Source organism: Zingiber officinale, chromosome 8B (genome assembly GCF_018446385.1).
Source record: "Zingiber officinale cultivar Zhangliang chromosome 8B, Zo_v1.1, whole genome shotgun sequence".
In the NCBI taxonomy this organism is placed as follows: Eukaryota; Viridiplantae; Streptophyta; class Magnoliopsida; order Zingiberales; family Zingiberaceae; genus Zingiber; species Zingiber officinale.
In genome coordinates this window covers 99,722,313-99,738,534 of record NC_056001.1, presented here as the reverse complement: position 1 = coordinate 99,738,534, position 16,222 = coordinate 99,722,313, and positions in this window count along the sequence as shown.

Here is a 16,222-nt window from a genome sequence, read left to right as displayed (position 1 = left end):
AATTCACTTTTGTAACTTTTTGATTAACTCTCACATGTGAGCCTTGGAGTAGAAGTCGGCACAAGCTCCGGACCAAGTAAAACTTGGATTTGTTAGCATTGTTTCTTTTCGTCCCTTCCTTTATTCCACTACGCATTTTACTCCAATTGATTTTAAACAAATATGAAAGCCACGAGCGCTATTCACACCCCCCCCTCTAGCGCAATGATCCTACAAGTAGCATAGTTGCATAAATATGTATTGCTACAACAATGATGAGAAATTTATTAAAATTTCAATAAGTGTATTATTAAAACAAAGATAATACTGTTTTCTTCTATGCCATGTTATATTGAGAATACTAAATTTGATTGTTAAATTTTACTATCAACACTAAAAACATGCTAAAACCACTTACATGTTTAGAAGTTGCTATATCACATATAATTTTTATAGCTGCTACAAATGTAGCAGCCATGAATATTATTCAATAATAATAATAGTGATAATTTTTTCTTTATTTTATAATTTGTTATAAGGTGTTTGTTTGTTTGTTTATGTAGGGTTACATTGCTTCTAGTATGGTTCAACTCTTCTTTTGCATTAGATATATAATCTTTCATGATAGTATTTGATTGGACTCAATATACCCATGGCGAATGCATAAACGCATATTTTACAATTATAGCAAATGAAGTCAAAATCTCAGATACACCATACTACCCATCCATATTTTATAAGGTTGGGTTTGCTATAAGTATTTGACTAATTAAACTAATGTTATTTTTTTTTGCATATAATCCACTGATAATTATTCTTCTTTACAAAAGATATTTTTTCAATGATGCATACCCAAGAATTTGAATAAATTGTGAAAATTGACGAAGATAAGACCATTAGATATATCTTTTGTTCTCTTAATAATCAAGATGATCATTGGCATCTATTGGTCATAGGTCTTGAAGAAGGTCAATTTATTCATTATAACTCTTTCGGTGCTACAAAAAATTAAACTTCTATGTTTGAGAAAACTGTAAGTATTCAGTCCTATATTCTATTACAATAAGCTTTTGATATGTATTGATTACACTTCGATGCAGGTGAAATTTTTATGAATTTAAATTGGTCATACTTTTACTTCTGTTATTGAGGGTTAGCACCTATTTCCTCAAGAAAGTTTAAATTAATTCAAGTAAATGGCCTCACACAAGTTAAATCGTAAGTATTTGTTTATGTTTCATATTCTTGATTGCAATTAGATTCTTACAGGTTAAAAAACTTTAGCTTGTAGGTTAGATTGTGTTTTTCATGTGATGCACTATGCAGAGAGTTTAATGTTTAAGAGATTGATAAAATTTAGACAAACTAAAATGAAAGCTTATAGATTTAGGATTGGACATAAAATTATGACAGACAAAAACAAGGCAAGACAATTTGAAAATGTCATTTCAAAAGATTAATGACAATTTTAAAATGTATGTTTGTAAAAAAAAATAGTTTCTAGTTGTTGTTATGATATTATTTTGATTGTATCATATTTTATTCAAATAACTTATTATTGGTGTTTCACATGAGTATTATTTTCAGTTTCTTAGAGTATTGTTTATACAGTTTTAAAGAATTACAAGTAATACACTTTCAGATTACACATGGCATTGTTTGTTGTAGCAAGTTCAGAACCATAACTACTACAACGTGATCTTGACTTGTTCAATCACGTTGTAGCTGTTACAATTCTATAGTTGCTGCAACATAGACTTAATATTATAGCAGTGATGTGTGTAAACCATAAGTGCATGGTTGTGTCGTCAAGTAATAAAAGATAGAATCCACAGTGACTGGTGATCAAGTACTAGCCTACTATCTAAATTTGATAGTCTAGAGTAATCGTGATTGTAGAGTGTCAAAAACTAGATATTGTGAAGAGAAGAGAGTGAAAGGGAGAGAATGTTGGGTCAAGAAGCAATAGAAAGGAAGAAGAAAAGCAGTAGAAGGTAGTAGTGAATTGCAATTCTAGGATTTTAGTTTTACCATATTGTTAGTAAACACTTACCTTTTGTTTGAATTTCTATTCTCAATGGTAATTTGTGCAGGTAGACTACCCTTTATATCTGATGTAAACTTTTAGAACTACACAGGTGTATCAATTTCAATTATCGCATACTTTTAGAATAGTCGAAATTAGAGATCATTTCCTAAGGGGATCTTGTCATGAGATCTCACAACCCCTAAATGATCATTCTCCTACTATGTAACAATGAATTAGGATTGATCCATTAAACTCTATGTTAGCCTAGGGTTTCTTGCAGCATACCGGTATACTCTTGTAGCTGACTCTCCGCGTCTCGGTTGTCTATAGGTCAGAGGATAGGGTTCTCCTCTCGATTCATCCCAGAATCCCCGTGGAATACAAATCTCATGCTTTTGACATTAAGATCATGTCTACATAGTAGATCCGAACCACTAATCAACACATCATAGAAATAGAATGATCAAACTGTTAGTGTCAACCCTAAGAGTCAATCATAAGTTAATTAACTTAGGGCATATTGTCTCATATTTATCAATAAAAGGTAATATTTTGGTTATTATATTTGCTTCATGTTTGTACTAGCTGAATAAATATAATAATATCCTAGAACAGTAGATTCTAATCTATAACATATCAATTGGTTGTGTATGTGTGTGTGTGTGTGTGTGTATATATATATATAATACTACTCTTAAATATTCCTAGTCAAGTGTTAATAAACAAGGGTAATATTAATGCATTGAGACTAGCTGTAGGTTAACCGATGACTTGATCTCATAAGTCATGGATATAAAATATCAAGTTGACACATGGGTATGTTTTAGAGAATATGTATTGAATTGACCCACCATGAGAAGTTTCATGGATTGCTATATGAGTGTCATAAATATTCTCATAGTAACTATTAGTATAAATAGTCCTTAGACCTGAAGTTACTATGATTCTCTACATAAGGAGTTGTGTACTTTGGCATCGACAAACGTCACCTGTAACACGATAGACTATAAAGTCGTTCACTTGGTATGAAATGAGCTATATAGAGGGATATAAGTGATGTAGATAGGATTTATCCCTTCCATATAATGGAAGAGATATCTGTAGGCCCTTTGATTGAGTAGGATAACTAAAATGCATAACCATGCTCAAATAAGTTAATATGAGATATTAAACTTATTTGGTTAAGTGAGTCTATTTAGATATCAAGAAACATATAAATTGATGAGAGGATGACATGATCTATACCTCATGAATCAATCTAGATATCAATGACAAAAGGAATGAGTTATACGAGATAATGGTCACAAATATGTTAGATTAGATCTCGACATTCTCGTCACTTGGGTAGCAATATGCATTACTAAATGTTACTCATTGTTTATGTATCTAAAATAGTTTTAGAAACATTGTCAATGTTACGAGAACCTAATGGGTCACACACAGAGAGTATGTTGATTTGGAGTTAGGTTTATTTTATGGTTTCAAACCTTAAGCTTATTGGAATAATAAGTTAATCTAATTAGGTTTTGAACTTATTGGAATAATGGGTTAATCCTATTAGATCTTAAAGGCTTATTGGTTTAAAGAGTTAATCCAATATTCTTGTTCTTTCTTTTAAACCCAACCAAACTAGAAAGCACACTACAAGAAATCCTAATGGTTGGGTTTTATTTTTGATCTTTACCTTAAATAGCCATCTCTTTAAAAAGAGTAAGAAGGTGAACAGTTAGCAAGAAGGTGAAGAGTTAGCTTCTTCTTTGATTGTCACCTTAAATAGTTATCTCTTTATTTCCACCTTAAATAGTCATCTCTTTAAAGAGGGCAAGAAGGTGAAGAGTTAGCAAGAACATGAAGAGTTAACTTCTTCTTGGATTGCCACCTTAAATAGCCATCTCTAGCAAGAAGGAAAAGGTATGTGAGACTCTCCAAATTTCTAAGTTCATGGAATGAACGCGTGCTCATGTGGATACTGTAGAGACACAAACATTCTGATCACGCTTAGATCGGTCGGACTAGCAGTCTTGTAAGGATTGTTCATGTATCAAAGATAACAATCATATTCACTAGAGTAGTTCTATATTCATATGGATCTCTGGAGGGATTAATTTTCATTGAGTTTTAATTTGCTATATATCCCAACACAAACATGCATAGATCATTCATAATAGTGCTTACATCACAAAGGGATAATCCCTAATTCTAGAATCAAGAGTTTACCCCATAGAAACGGGGTTACATTCACAAAACATGTTCAGTCGATTACAAATCGAATCAAATTTAGAAATTCAGAGAAAGAAGAGAAAAGCTTAGGCTCAATGTGTTGAATCCTCCACCAAGTTGCTCTCGATCTTCCTTCCTTGTGCAAATGGTGTTGGATCGACTCTAGATCACCTCCTAAAGCTTTCTTGGTGCCCTTAAATGACCCTAGGTCAAGCTCCCTAATCAAAGAGGTGTGATCGACCTATGCCAAGGAGCAATCGCCTGACACGAGCAGTGTTGGGTGGCACGGGCGATCATGTTGGGCGTAGTGGCTTCAAAGCAAGGGCGGTCACAGGTTGTGCCTGCGGGCATGGGCGCCCATGACTAGTTTGGTTGCTTGAGTATGTAAAGCCCGAAAAATTCCCGAATTCATTTTATAATTATTCTATGATTTTTCTGGAATTTTTAGATATTTTTCCAGAATTTTCCGAGTATCGGAAGTAGCAAAAATAATTAGAACCGTAAAATAGCTTAGGCAGGAATCGAACCCGAGACCTATGGTTTACGGATAAGATTAGTAACCGGTGAACCCAGCAGGGCCATGCTGAAAGAAAGGAGAACCAAATATATTTATGTTAGAGTTGGGTTCAATTGAACCACTTAATATAAATTAGAAATTTAAGTTGGGTTGGTTATTTTTATTTGGTTCGTGACCTTCCTCCTCACCCTAGCGCTCACGCCACTTTTCTTTTCCCTAACCTCACGCCGACTTTCCCTTCTCCTCTTCCTCACGCACGGCACACCAAGCCCAAGGTCCATCGGTTCACCTTCCGGCGACGACTCCAACACGAAAGAGGTTCTTCTCCGCGAGAGGAACGCGAAGACGTGAGCGGATCGTCGAGAAGTCATCTCCACCGGAATTCTAGCGAATAGAATCGTAAGAAATTATGAACAGGAGGTAAGAAACCCCTCACCTGCAGTATAATTGCTCTCGCTTGTTAATTTTAGCGTTAGTTCAGTAGTTTTACAGTTTTCAGTTTTAGGGTGTGCTTTTAGTGCATACCAAGCGTTCGGTAGAATGCCCAGTTCAGAAGGATGCACCAGTAGGCGTCCTAACAGTATGTAAAATGTATTAGAAACATTTTATTCAGTTTATTATCAGTTATTATAGCTATATGGATCAGATATCCATTGGGTGGGCTCCCACAGTAGCCTCTAGGTTCAGATAACCTAGCTCTAGGTTCAGATAACCTAGAACAGCAAAGTAAAATAAAACAGTATTCAGTATTTTACTTTTATTCTTGGATCAGATATCCATTGGGTTGGACTCCCACAGTCGTCCCTAGGTTCAGATAACCTAGTAAGGTTCAGATAACCCAGTCAGTCGCTAGGTTCAGATAACCTAGTAGACCCTACTAAATTCGGGACTTGTAAACCCGGGTCTAGTTAGGGATGCGCGCACAGCAAGTACAGTTGCCGGGCCCAAACAGCATGTTTAGTATTTTCATCTATTATATGTATAGTTTTCAAATTTTAAACCAGTGATGAGAACGCTAGTTTAGCTTTCAGTTCAGTTCAGGTTTAGTTTACATGATTCGAGTTCATGTACAGATTTAGATATATGCATGATTAGTTCAATTTTATGCTCAGTTTATAAGTATGCCATGTTCAGTTTAAAGCATGTTCAGTTTTTATGTTATGCCATGCTTTGTATGATACCATGTCATGCTATGCTTGCATATTCAGTATATTTTTCAAACAGCATGATTTAAAATCATATTTGCATCGTATGCATGATTTTGTGAGGTAGATGATTTCTTACTAAGCTAAAAGGAAAATGGACTAGCAGTGGAGGCTGGAGGTCAATGCAGATGAGGATGTGTGTGGAAGGAACTGGAATAAAAGACCCTCTGGGGATTTAGTATTTACTTTTGCACTTTACAGTTTATTAGTTCAGTTTTCATGTCTTAAGCACTTTTGAACCTTAGCAAGTCTAAGCAATTAGAACTTTGGGAATTCATATCTTCATGCACTTCAAGTTGTTAAAATGTCATGAACCAGTAAACCTTGCTTTAGCTTAAGTTAGAATTGTTACTACATGTTGCTAGAATGTTTATTATACATTAGATAGTTGTAGTGGGAGGTTTTGGCACGAACCAGTGCTGAAATCAGAGTTTCTGATTCGAAATCAGAAACCCTGATCGGTCAGCCGACCGATCAGGAATGAGTTGGGGATCGGTCAGCCGACCGACCCAGGCACGAACAGAGAGTTGGCAAGGGTTATGGATCGGTCAGCCGACCGATCCAGAGGTGAATAGAAACATAGGAAGTGCACTGATCGGTTTACCGACCGATCAGGGTGCTCCTGGAACGGTCGGTAGACCGATCCAGCTGCGCCCAGCAAGCAGATGCACGGAGGCTCACTGATCGGTCAGTCCGACCGATCAGTGAGGTCCTGGATCGGTCGGCAGACCGATCCAGGTGTGTACAGAAGCGAAAGAAAAGGGGAAAGCTTGTGGATCGGTCTACCGACCGATCCAGAGCCTTCTACCGTGCCAGTGTCAAGCTGGATCGATCACGGGATCGATCCGACAGCCCAATCGATCCATGGATCGATTGAGATGCCTGATTGTAGATAACGGATCATTGGGGATGTATAGGATATCTCCCTTAGCATGTGTACGACTCCTAGGTACACCCAGAGCATTAAGTTTTGATCAGTTTAGCAAAAATTTAAATTAGCTCAGTTTTTCGCACAGTCAGTACAGCAGTACAACTGTAGCGATTCGCCTTACAGCCTAGCAGTTAGAAGACGGGTCGTTACAGAGTGGTATCAGAGCAGTGTTCCATACTTCCTACACACACATCAGCATTGTGCCTACAGCTTCCAAGTAAGAACATCTCTCACTCAGTTTTATTTTCAGCTTTCATATCAGTTATATGTGCTTCCATGTTTGCTCTCATGTTGGTAGTTAATTAATTCATGTTTACAGTGAAAGTATTTAACATGTTACCAGTAGTTAACTATAACATGATAGCCTAGTTATATACATATGTTCTCTGCTATCTAGAAAATGGTACGAGGACGTCCAGCTAAGAAAGCATCAGCGGCTGAGCCCCAGCATGAGGCAGGCAGTGCCTTACAGCACTAGTGGCTCAGCTACAGCAGCAGTTAGCTGATCAGCAACAGGAGATAGCCTCCTTAAAGGCTAACCAGCAGACTACTCCCCCAGTCACTCCAGTACCGAACCTCACGACTCCAGTAATCACAGAGGTAGTACCAGCTCAGCCTGCAGTACCAGTCCCAGTGGCCCCAGTAGCAGGGGCTAAGAGAGAAGCTTACCTTATTCAGTGGCAGAGAATTAAGCCCGAGAACTTCTTAGGCACCAGCGAACCATGGAATGCTCATGCATGGTTTAAAACACTGGAAAGCACGATGGAGCTTCTAGACTGGCCAGAGCACGAAAAGGTGAAGTGTGCCTCCTTCTGTTTAACAGGAGACACACGCATGTGGTGGGAGCGGATTAAATCGAAGTGGCCAGTAAATCAGATGACATGGGCCAACTTCGAGAAAGAATTCTTCGAGGAATTCTTTCACATGCAAGTCACGAACCGACACTATGACGAGTTTACAGAATTTCGTCAACCTATCGATTCAGGAGGCCGTGAAGAAATTCAACAGTTGGCCCGTCGTGTCCGAACTAGTCGCCTCGAGAAGGAACGAGTACGCTTGATGAAGATGCTCGGACCGAGATCGCAATGAATGTGGTGGTGGCGCACATAGGCCACAAACCACGAGGAGCTAGTGAGTAGTGCTCGATCACCGAGCACTATCAGGGACACCCAGCAGGCGGTTTCCACAGAGCCCAAGGACAAGCTAGCTCAGGTACTCAGAAACAACAGGACATAGCTCCAACTGGAAGGGGAAACGCAAGGCAAGCGGTGACCCAAAAGGAGGACCACTGGAAAACATTCCGGACATCCCAAATGTACTACTTGTGGAAACATCATCCAGGAGTTTGCAAGGGTATGCGAGGTTGTTTTGAATGTGGACAGGAAGGGCACATGGCTAAGCAATGCCGAACAAGACGAGTCTTCCTCAACCTCCTACAGTATGGAGCTCAGCCAGCGCAGCTACACCAGATGTATGCAGCCTTAGATGGTCCACAGATCAGTCAGGGCAGATTAGAAGCCCCCACAGCTAACACAAATGCCAGGATTTTCTCACTGACCAGAGAGGACATAGCAAATGCCTCGATAGTTGTCACAGGTCAGATCAATATTTTACAGCATAATGCAATTGTCTTATTCGATACTGGGGCAACCCACTCTTATGTATCCAGGGCATTTGCCGAGAAATTAGCAACACCTCCAGAGGTACTTAATAGTCAGTTTCTGACAACACTACCCTCAGGAGACATTATGACATCTACTCACTGGCTCAGAGCAGTGCCAGTCATTATAGCAGACAGGGAACTTTTTGGTGATCTGATAGTGCTAGAAATGACTGACTACGATGTCATCTTTGGAATGAATTTTCTGATCAGATACGGCGCTTCTATAAAGTGCCGTAAACAGAAGGTCATATTCCAACCTGAAGCAGGAGTACAGTTTGAGTTCATAGGAAAATCAAAGAGAAAAGTCAGGAAGTTTCTCTCAGCACTGAAAGCACAGCAGCTAATGGATTCAGGATGCATGGGATTTTTAGCAAATGTAGTCAACACCAGCCAGGACAAGAACCAACCGCTATCAGAGGTTCGAGTCGTTTGTGACTACCCAGCAGTCTTCCCTGAAGAGCTACCAGGCTTAGCACCAGACAGGGAGATTGAATTTGAGATAGAGCTCATTCCCGGCATAAATCCAATTTCCAAGGCACCGTACCGCATGGCTCCAGCAGAACTGAAGGAACTTCAGGAGCAATTACAGGACCTTCTTGACAAGGGTTTCATACGCCCTAGTCACTCACCATGGGGAGCACCTGTGTTGTTCGTGAACAAGAAGGATGGAAGCATGCGCTTATGCATAGACAGCCACAGTGTTCTCTAAAATTGACCTCAGATCAGGATATCACCAGGTTAGAGTCAAGAAAGGTGATATACCTAAAATAGCTTTCAAGACCAGATACGGACATTACGAGTTCGTAGTCATGCCTTTTGGCGTGACAAATGCTCCAGCTACTTTCATGGACCTCATGAACAGAGTATTCAGAGAATACTTAGACAAGTTTGTCATCGTGTTCATCGATGACATTCTTATCTATTCAGGCACTCAGGAGGACCATGCAGAGCATCTGAAGACCGTTTTGCAGATCCTTCAGCAGAACCAGCTGTACGCCAAATTCACAAAATGTGAATTTTGGCTAGACCAGGTAGCCTTTCTAGGTCACATCATCTCCAAGGATGATGTTATGGTAGATCCCAGCAAAATAGAAGCAGTAAGTAACTGGAAGAGACCCAGGAACGCCAGTGAAATCAGAAGCTTTCTGGGATTAGCAGGCTACTACAGGAAATTCGTAGAGGACTTCTCCAGGATAGCCTCCCCACTGACAGCTCTCACCAGGAAGAACAAGAAATTTCAGTGGACAGAGGATTGCGAGAACAGCTTCAGCGAACTAAAACGGAGATTGACCAGTGCTTCGACATCTACAGTGACGCCTCTAAATTGGGATTAGGAGCAGTACTGATGCAGCAAGGCAAGGTGATCGCCTATGCCTCCAGACAACTCAAGGATTATGAGAGGAACTATCCTACTCACGACCTTGAGCTTGCAGCAGTGGTGTTCGCTCTCAAGATTTGGAGACATTATTTGTACGGAGCTCAGTGCAGAGTGTATACAGATCATCAAAGTCTGAAGTATTTCTTTACTCAGAAGGATCTGAATATGCGACAGCGCAGATGGTTAGAGCTGGTCAAGGATTATGATATAAATATCCTCTACCATCCAGGGAAAGCTAATAAGGTAGCAGACGCACTCAGCAGGAAGTCCAACGCTACCTTATTATCTTTAGCAGCTATGTCACCACCCCTAAGGAAGGAGATTACAACCTTTAGTCTCGAGCTTATAGTCGGACAGCTTTCCACTATGTCCTTAGCATCTATCTTGCTTGATGATATCCAGACAGCTCAGGAGCAGGATCCTGAAATCAAGCAAGGGTTAGCAGAATCAGAAAATGGAGAGTTCAGAGTGTCCGCCAGTGGGGTAGTGTACTGTGGTGACAGACTTTGTGTTCCAGATCAGGAGAAACTACGAAAACAGATTCTAGACGAGGCTCACAGGACTCCCTATGCGATGCATCCTGGTTCCACCAAAATGTATCAGGATCTAAAGAAACGATTTTGGTGGCCTGGGATGAAGCGAGATATCGCCAGATACGTCAGCATCTGTCTAACTTGTCAGAGGGTTAAGGCGAACATCGGCGAGAGGAGTTCTGCACCGATCCAGATTCCGAGAATGGAAGTGGGAGGATATCTCTATGGACTTCATAGTGGGATTACCCGTAACCACGAATGGTTTTGATGCCATCTGGGTAATAGTCGACAGGTTGACTAAATCACCCACTTCTTAGCTATTAGAATATCCTATTTCATGGAGCTAGCTCGGTTGTATCTCAAGGAGATTGTCGGTCGCATGGAGTCCCACGAACCATTATATCGCATGAGACAAGAGATTTACATCACACTTACGGAAGTGTGTACGATCACTATGGGCACCCGTTAAAATTGATCTTTTCCATCCTCGACGGATGGTCGACGGGCGAGCAAATCAGGTACTCGAAGATATGCTCAGAGCTTGTGCCCTAGATTTCAAGGGAAGTTGGTGCAAATATCTGAGTCTAGCGAATTTGCATACAACAACAGTTATCGGGCCACTATCGGCATGGCACCTTATGAGGCACTCTATGGGCGGAGGTGCAGATCACCAATCTGCTGGTATGAGAGTGGTGAGCAGAAGGAACTAGAGCACAGATCTAGTAGCAGATACCACAGCAGCCATACAGCAGATTCGCCAGAGGATAGAGACAGCACAGAGCCGTCAGAAGAGCTATGCCGATACACGACGCAGACCCCTAGAGTTTTCAGTTGGGGATACAGTTTTCCTCAGAGTAGCTCCCATGAAGGGAGTCATGCGTTTTGGGAAGAAGGGCAAGCTAGCTCCCAGATATGTGGGACCATACCTTATCACGAAGAGAGTGGGCAAGGTAGCATATGAGCTAGAGCTACCTCAGGAGATGTCAGCCGTCCACAACGTATTTCATGTCTCCATGCTGAAGAAGCATATTCCAGACGCCACCCAGGTGATTGAGCCCCAGTTGGTACAGGTCCGTGATGATCTCAGCTATGACAGTCGGCCTATTCAGATAATAGACCGAGCAGTAAAGAAATTACGGAACAAGGAAGTACCATTAGTCAAAGTCAGCTGGCAAAATCACACAACAGCAGAGGCGACTTGGGAGACAGAGGCCAGCATGAGGCAGAAGTACCCAGAATTGTTTTAAGTTCGGGGACGAACTTTTTATAAGGTATGGGGGATTGTAAAGCCCGAAAAATTCCTGAATTCATTTTATAATTATTCTATGATTTTTCTAGAATTTTTAGATATTTTTCCGGAATTTTCCGAGTATCGGAAGTAGCAAAAATAATTAGAACCGTAAAATAGCTTAGGCGGGAATCGAACCCGAGACCTATGGTTTACGGATAAGATTAGTAACCGGTGAACCCAGCAGGGCCGTGCTGAAAGAAAGGAGAACCAAATATATTTATGTTAGAGTTGGGTTCAATTGAACCACTTAATATAAATTAGAAATTTAAGTTGGGTTGGTTATTTTTATTTGGTTCGTGACCTTCCTCCTCACCCTAGCGCTCACGCCACTTTTCTTTTCCCTAACCTCACGCCGACTTTCCCTTCTCCTCTTCCTCACGCACGGCACACCAAGCCCAAGGTCCATCGGTTCACCTTCCGGCGATGACTCCAACACGAAAGAGGTTCTTCTCCGCGAGAGGAACGCGAAGACGTGAGCGGATCGTCGAGAAGTCATCTCCACCGGAATTCTAGCGAATAGAATCGTAAGAAATTACGAACAGGAGGTAAGAAACCCCTCACCTGCAGTATAATTGCTCTCGCTTGTTAATTTTAGCGTTAGTTCAGTAGTTTTACAGTTTTCAATTTTAGGGTGTGCTTTAAGTGCATACCAAGCATTCGGTAGAATGCCCAGTTCAGAAGGATGCACCAGTAGGCGTCCTAACAGTATGTAAAATGTATTAGAAACATTTTATTCAGTTTATTATCAGTTATTACAGCTATATGGATCAGATATCCATTGGGTGGGCTCCCACAGTAGCCTCTAGGTTCAGATAACCTAGCTCTAGGTTCAGATAACCTAGCTCTAGGTTCAGATAACCTAGAACAGCAAAGTAAAATAAAACAGTATTCAGTATTTTACTTTTATTCAGTTGGCACTGTACTGGATCAGATATCCATTGGGTTGGACTCCCACAGTCATCCCTACATTCAGATAACCTAGTAAGGTTCAGATAACCCAGTTAGTCGCTAGGTTCAGATAACCTAGTAGACCCTACTAAATTCGGGACTTGCAAACCCGGGTCTAGTTAGGGATGCGCGCACAGCAAGTACAGTTGCCGGGCCCAAACAACATGTTTAGTATTTTCATCTATTATATGTATAGTTTTCAAATTTTAAACCAGTGATGAGAACGCTAGTTTAGCTTTCAGTTCAGTTCAGGTTCAGTTTACATGATTCGAGTTCATGTACAGATTTAGATATATGCATGATTAGTTCAGTTTTATGCTCAGTTTATAAGTATGTCATGTTCAGTTTAAAGCATGTTCAGTTTTTATGTTATGCCATGCTTTGTATGATACCATGCCATGCTATGCTTGCATATTCAGTATATTTTTCAAACAGCATGATTTAAAATCATATTTGCATCGTATGCATGATTTTGTGAGGTAGATGATTTCTTACTAAGCTAAAAGGAAAATGGACTAGCAGTGGAGGCTGGAGGTCAATGCAGATGAGGATGTGTGTGGAAGGAACTGGAATAAAAGACCCTCTGGGGATTTAGTATTTACTTTAGCACTTTACAGTTTATTAGTTCAGTTTTCATGTCTTAAGCACTTTTGAACCTTAGCAAGTCTAAGCAATTAGAACTTTGGGAATTCATATCTTCATGCACTTCAAGTTTTTAAAATGCCATGAACCAGTAAACCTTGCTTTAGCTTAAGTTAGAATTGTTACTACATGTTGCTAGAATGTTTATTATACATTAGATAGTTGTAGTGGGAGGTTTTGGCACGAACCAGTGCTGAAATCAGAGTTTCTGATTCGAAATCAGAAACCCTGATCGGTCAGCCGACCGATCAGGAATGAGTTGGGGATCGGTCAGCCGACCGACCCAGGCACGAACAGAGAGTTGGCAAGGGTTATGGATCGGTCAGCCGACCGATCCAGAGGTGAATAGAAACATAGGAAGTGCACTGATCGGTTTACTACCGATCAGGGTGCTCCTGGAACGGTCGGTAGACCGATCCAGCTGCGCCCAGCAAGCAGACGCATGGAGGCTCACTGATCGGTCAGTCCGACCGATCAGTGAGGTCCTGGATCGGTCGGCAGACCGATCCAGGTGTGTACAGAAGCGAAAGAAAAGGGGAAAGCTTGTGGATCGGTCTGCCGACCGATCCAGAGCCTTCTACCGTGCCAGTGTCAAGCTGGATCAATCACGGGATCGATCCGACAGCCCAATCGATCCATGGATCGATTGAGATGCCTGATTGTAGATAACGGATCATTGGGGATGTATAGGATATCTCCCTTAGCATGTGTACGACTCCTAGGTACACCTAGAGCATTAAGTTTTGATCAGTTTAGCAAAAATTTAAATTAGCTCAGTTTTCCGCACAGTCAGTACAGCAGTACAACTGTAGCGATTCGCCTTACAGCCTAGCAGTTAGAAGGCGGGTCGTTACAGAGTATGACCTGTACTAGTTGTCACAGGCCCTCTAGTTGAATGCACTGATCATAACACAACCTGTGTTGGCTAGCACGGGCACCCGTGCTAGCTGGCACGAGCACTCGTGGCAAGACTATTGAATGAAACATGGCCCATACTGGTAGACCCGACCCCGGGCCGGGTCTAGCCCGGACCCGGCCCGGGCCCGTAACCGGGTCAACAGGTCGGTTGCCCGTTGACCCGGTTCGCCGATTCGAACCGGAACCAACCTGGCAAGTTGCCGGGCCGGTTCCGGTTCATTCGATGTAAAACCGGCGAACCGCCGATTAACCGGCGGGTTGAACCGGCGATTCAGCCGTAAATTTTTTTTTTCCCCCCCCCCTAAACGACTTGAATCGCCGGTTAACCGGCGGTTCATAGCCGTTGGAAACCGGCAGTTCGTAGCCGTTGGGAGGGTTTTTTGGGTATTTTTTTCAACGATTAGGATCATTTGACCGTTTTTTAATCAATGGCTATGATTTAGTGTCTGTTACTATCAAAACTCTATAAATAGAGAGCTCATTTCATCATTTTTCATACACATCTTCTCTATTCTTAATCTTGTTGGTTGCTACTCGGAAAACCTAATGGTTCCACTGTACAAAAATTTTGTACAAAGGTCTGAACCTTTTCCTAGCTACCATGTGTTCTTTTAAATTAAACTCGGATCACCTGCGGAACTTAACACGTTTGATCCTAAGTTTAATTTATTTGTTCTTTTAGGTTTAGACTCGGATCTCTTGAGGAACTTAACACGTTCGATCCAAATCACCTAAGTTATTAATTTCATTAAATATTAGTTTCCAAAATTGGCTCCCAGTACTGACGTGGCGAGGCACATGACCTTCTTGGATATGGGAACAACCACCACCGACTAGACAAAGCCTTTTAAGGAAAGTTAATATTTAATTTCCTTAAATAACTTTAGGTCAACCGAAAAGAACAATCAAATCACAAGGAAAAGAAAAAAACAAAAGAACACAACATCGAAAACAAATTCGAAATACTAGAATCATATGCCTCTTGTATTTGGTATTTTTACAAAGAAATAAAACTAGTATGATGCGGAAATTAAATACTAGTATACTTTTATTCCTCTTCTAATCTCGGACGTTGTGTGGGCAACGATCTTCCGAGATGAGAAACCACCAAAGCACCTTCTTCTCCTCCTTGCAAGGTTCGGCCACAACAAGAGCACCTCCAAGGATGAAGAGATTCAACCACCACCAATGCTCCAAGGGATACTAGAAAAGAGGCTTCTTTTCTCTCCTTCTTCTCCTTCTTAGATCCGGCCATCAAAGCTATCTCCACCATGAGAAGGTTTCGGCCACACAAAGGAGAGGAGAGGAAAGAAAGGGGTCGGCCACACCCAAAGAGAAAAGAGAGGAAAAATAGAAATAGAGATGTTCACCATGAAGCCTCCTCTACCCCCTCTTTTATAATCCTTGGTCTTGGCAAATAAGGAAAATTTAATAAAAACTTCCTTAATTCTTATGCCATTGAAAAGGAAAATTTATTTAATTAAAACAATTTTCTCTATTCAATTTACAATTGCCGGCCACTAATAAAATCTCCAAGCAAATAAAATTTTAAACACAAATTAAAACTTCCTTATTTTCTTCCGAAAATTTATAAAAAATTTCTCCAATAATTTTCCCTTCATGATTGGTTAATAAAAAGGAATTTTTATAAATTAAATCTTTCTTTAAACATGTGGATAATTTCCGGAAAGTTATCTCTAAAAATTAAAATCTCCTTTCAATCTACAAATAAGGAAAGATATCAAATCTTTTCTTAATCTTTTGTAGAAACTAATAAAAGAGAATTATTAATTTTTTAAACTTTCTTTTAAATCATGAACATGGTTAAAAGGAAAGTTTTTACCAAAATTAAAATCAACCTTTTAATCTACAAATAAGGAAAGAGATTTAATTCTTCTCTCAATCTTTTGTAGAATCTTATAAAAGGAAAGATTTAAATTTTTAAACTCTCTTTTAAATCATGTTATC